The sequence below is a fragment of the Rattus rattus genome, chromosome 5 (genome assembly GCF_011064425.1).
Source record: "Rattus rattus isolate New Zealand chromosome 5, Rrattus_CSIRO_v1, whole genome shotgun sequence".
In the NCBI taxonomy this organism is placed as follows: domain Eukaryota; kingdom Metazoa; phylum Chordata; class Mammalia; order Rodentia; family Muridae; genus Rattus; species Rattus rattus.
Genome location: NC_046158.1, coordinates 68,962,773 through 68,967,703, shown reverse-complemented (window position 1 = coordinate 68,967,703; position 4,931 = coordinate 68,962,773). Strand labels below are relative to the sequence as shown.

General features: G+C 40.3%; 2 pseudogenes; one reads left to right on the top strand and one right to left on the bottom strand.

Moving 5' to 3' along the window:
- Positions 1–674: 674 nt before the first annotated feature.
- LOC116900874 lies at positions 675–1,509 on the top strand (annotated as a pseudogene).
- Positions 1,510–3,089: 1,580 nt separating this feature from the next.
- LOC116900873 lies at positions 3,090–4,575 on the bottom strand (annotated as a pseudogene).
- Positions 4,576–4,931: the final 356 nt, after the last annotated feature.

The following is a 4,931-nucleotide window of genomic DNA, read 5'->3' as shown; positions in this document are numbered from 1 at the left end:
TTTTTTGTTTTATTTTTCCATCTTTATTAAATTGGGTACTTCTTATTTACATTTCAACTGTTATTCCCTTTCACGGTTTCCAGGCCAACATCCCCCTAACACCTTCCCCTCCCCTTCTATTTGGGTGTTTTCTTCCCCATCCTCCCCCCATTACCGTCCTCCCTCCAACAATCCCGTTCACTGGGGGTCCAGCCTTGGCAAGACCAAGGGCTTCCCCTTCCACTGGTGCCCCTACTAGGTTATTCTTTTCTACCTCTGAATTTGGAGCCCAGGGTCAGTCCATGTTTTTTAGGATATCTAAAAATAATTTTTTTTTAAAAAAGAAGTTAGAGAAAAGTCTGAAGGAAGGGAAGGAGTTTGCAACACTATGGGAAGAACAACAATATCAACAAACCAGATTCCCCTAGAGTTTCCAGGGACTAAATCACCAACCAATGAGTACACATTGGGGGGACCTGTGGCTCCAACTGCATATGTAGCAGATGATTGCATTGTCTGGCATCAGTCGGTCCTTGGTCCTGTGAAGGCTCTTTTCCAGAGTGTAGGGGAATGCCAGGGTGTTGAAGCAGGCATGAGTGGGTGGGATGGGGAGCATCCTCATAGAAGCAGGGGAAAGGGTGATGGGATAGCGGGTTTCTGGTGGGAAAACTGGGAAAGTGGATAACATTTAAATTATAATCAATGGCATTTCTCATGTTGGCAACAAGCTGGCCATGCAATAGTTCATGATCTTACCTGTGGAGGCATTCGTTTTCCGGGAAACCATGTGCTTTGGGGCAGAGGTTTACCACAACCTGAAGAACATCATCAAGGAAAAGTAGGGAAAGATGCCACCAATGTTGAGGTGAGGGCAGATTAGCACCTAACATCCTAGAGAACAAAGAAACACTGGAGCTGCTCAAGACTACCATTGAAAAGTCTGGCTACACTCACCAGGTTGTCATGCATGGCTGCCTTCAAGTTCTACAGGGCTGGCAAGGATGACCTGAACTTCAAGTCCTCATGTGACTCTAGCAGGTAAATCATACCTGACCAGTTGACTGTCCTGTACAAGTCCTTTATCCAGAACTACCCAGTGATGTCCATTGAAGACCGCTTTGACCAAGACAACTGGGATGGCTGGTAGAAGTTCACAGCTAGTGCAGGCATGCAGGTAGTGAGCGATGACTTCACAGTGATCAACCATAAGTCGATTGCCAAGACCATAGGCAAGAAGTCCTGCAACTGCCTCCTGCTCAAAGTGAACCAGATCAGCACTGTGACCAAATCTCTGTAGGTGTGTAAGCCAGCCCAGTTCAATGTTTGGGGCATCATCATGTCCCATTGATCTGGGGAGACTGAGGACACTTTCAGACTGACCTGGTGGTGGGACTCTGCACTGGGCAAATCAAGACTGGTGCCCCTTGCTGATCTGAGTGCCTGGCCAAATGCAATCAGATCCCTAGAATCAAGGGAGAGCTGGGTAGAAAAGCTAAGTTTGTTGGCAGGCCCTTCAGGAAACCCTGGTAAAGTAAAGTGTGGATTGGAGATCCTTGGAGCCACCAGCTGCTTAGGTCTTCTGTCCCTGATGTCATCCAGGTGGTTCAAGGCTGGTCCAGTGCTTGCACCTCCCATGTCACTACTACCTTAGAAATCTACATCTTACCACCAGAAACACCACTGAAGACCACTGTTTTGTAATCATAAGATTAGTCCGAATCGTTATTTCTGTCACATGACTTCCCAGCTAGTGTCTGGAGCCCTGAGAACTCCAGTGCAGTTTTTAGGGTGCCCGCCATCAAGACTCCCCCATGGTTTACATGCAAAAATAAAAGCTGCAGAAGACCCATCCCCTCCCCAATAAAAGCCCAAAACCAAAAACCTAAGGTTATATGATTGCAAAGAAAGCTCTCTTACCCATTGAAACATTTTATCACCTCCCCATAAAACTATTTTATTTTTTGCACTTGATTATAGTATCCTGTACTGTGAATTTTCTTGAGAAGCATGTCTGCTGCAATATCAGAAAGCTGGACACAGTTGTTAGAAATTAAATACAGGGACAAAGAGTAGAGCAGAGAGAAAAAAAGGCCATCCAGAGACTGCCCTACCTGGGAATCCATCCTACATGCAGCAACCAAACCCAGACACTTGGTGATGATAAGAAGTGCTTAATATATCTGTCGCCTGAGAGGCTCTGACAGATTCCCACCAATGCAGATGGGGACAGGACGCTCAAAGCCAACCATTAGACTGATCTCAGGTAACCCCAATGGAGGAGTTAGGAGAAGGACTGAAGGAGCTGAAGGAGCCTTATCTGGTATCCATGGGACGGGAGGTCTTTGGTCCTGTGAAGGCTTGATGTTACAGTGTAGAGGAATGCTAGGGTGGTGAGGCAGGAGTGGGAGGGTGGGTGAGGGAGCACACTCATAGAAACTGGATAAGGGGGAATAGGACAGGGGTTTTGCAGAGGGGAAAACAGGAAAGGGATTAAATAAATAAAATATCCAATTTAAAAAATTAAATGAAATAAATACATCATCAAGATTTTCTGCACTAATAAAAAAAACAGTTGGGAGCATAAAAGCAGCTATTTATCACAGTGTTATGGCTATATGCTATACAAATTAATAGTAGGTTTAAATACTTTTTTTATTTTTATTTATACTGTGGCATATATAGTAGATCCCAGAACTCTGAGAAACAATATATTAACATTTTCTTCAACTATTTTATCAATTCAGCCAACACAGATTGATATTAAAGTGCACATGTTAAGTATGCATAATGATAATTATTTGTTAAACTATTTAGACAAATTATCTGTATATTCATATCATGTTTCAATATTTTAATTCTGTTCAAAGTTTTCCCATAGAAACTGCTATTTGCATTGTATGTACTTTACATTACATAGCCTTTTCTTTTATTATATTTTCTTGAAGGCAGACAGATTCATACATGCATTTAAAACAAGTTTAAGACGACTATTCAAAATAAAAAAGCATCTGAGAAAAATAAAGTGATTATATTTCAAAAACTGAATCAAAATGTACCTATTAGTAACTGTGTAAGAAGCACTTTAATCATTTGTTCCAGAATTCCAACCATTATTTTATAAGTGACAGCTTTCTCAGTGCAGCAACCATGTCCTTGTTCCTCAGGCTGTATATCAGAGGATTGAAAATAGGAGTCACAATAGTGTAAAACAGAGACAGCAGTTTGTCAGTTCCTGGAGAATGAGTGGATTTTGGCCTCGAGTATGTAACAGAAGCTGATCCAAAAAACAAAAACACCACAAGCAAATGGGAAGAACATGTGGAAAATGCTTTTGCCCATCCTGTGGCTGTTGGCAATTTCAGAATGGTGGCAATGATTTTGCTGTAAGAGGAAACTATCAACAGAAAAGGAAAAACAATAAAGAGCATAACCACTAAGTAAACAGACAGCTCATGCATTGAAGTATCCCAACAGGCCAGCTTGAGAATGGGCGGTAAGTGACAAAAGAAGTGGTCTATTTGGTTAGAATTGCAGAAATGTCGAGAGAATATCTGACAGGTTTGTCCTATCTGGACTGGAATGCCTCCCAGCCAGGAGCCTGCAGCCAGCTGAGTGCACTTTGTTGGGTTCATGAGAAGAGGATAGGGCAGAGGGTTGCAGATGACCACATAGCGGTCATAGGACATCACAGCCAGCAGGAAACACTCAGTGGTTCCCAGCATAATGAAAAAACACATTTGTATGGCACAGTTCGGCACAGATATGCTTCTGTCTTGAGTAGCAATGTTGAACAGAATCCTAGGAAGTGTGACTGATACATAACAGATTTCAAGAGTAGAAAAATTTGCCAGGAAAAAAATACATGGGCTTCTGTAGTGCAGGATCAATTCTAGTTATCACAATTATGAAACTATTTCCAATCAAGATAATCAAGTAAACTATGGAGAACATTCCAAACAGAAATCCTTGGAGGTTGGGAAGGTCTGAAATTCCCAGGAGGAGAAACTGTGTCACTGTGGAAGTATTTTTTAGTCCAGATTTCTATAAATTTAATCTGTGGGAATTATTCAAGCAACAGTGAGAAATAGTTCCTTGTCCTTGGACTCTTTATCTCACATATAAAGTAATGAAACACAGGTTCAAAATTTCCAGTGCCCTTAAAGAAAAATTATATGTTTTGTATATGCTCCAAATTTTTAAAAAGAAAAATTTTATTTTTACAAAGGCATGCAAAACAGTCATATATATTTTCTAACTCATGAAGTGTTTTGTATTTTGTGGGCAGTGATGAAAAGCCATAGCATATTAATTTTTTATCTTAATCCCAATTAATAATCTCTGCTTCTACTTACTTTAATAATTAATCTTTATTTTAGATTACATGTTTCTACTTCAGTTTGTTCTCTCGCATGATTAATTGAACACGGCCAAATCATCCTTGTTGAGAAGGGTGAAGGGAATTCAGGGGTCTCATTAACATCTGTGGTCAAGAAATGAAGATAAATGGAGGATACCTCATTTTATTCCTTGTCTGCTTCTACTATAGAGAAGCAGCTTTTTCGCAGCTCATCCTGAACGCGTTCCAAGTACTTGCATTGTCCCAATCAACTTTACTCTACACATTCATGTGGGAACGGATATGAGTAATAAGTGTGTTTCTTTTCAATTTCTTTATTTTGTATTAGTCTCTGAACTTTTAACTATTAAATTGTTTTAGTGTTACAAAATTCACTAGGAATTGTCTGAAAATGGATACACCCCAAAAGAATTTCCTAAAAAGCTATCAATGCACACACCTCTTATTTCAAAATTAATATTTCACTGCTCCCAACATTTCACTTGTTTACCCACTTCCCTATATTTATACTATATACTCCCATAAATGTATTTAACTTCATTTTATAGCACATGTATTTTTCTACATACTGTGTGTGGCTCTGAAATCACAGTTG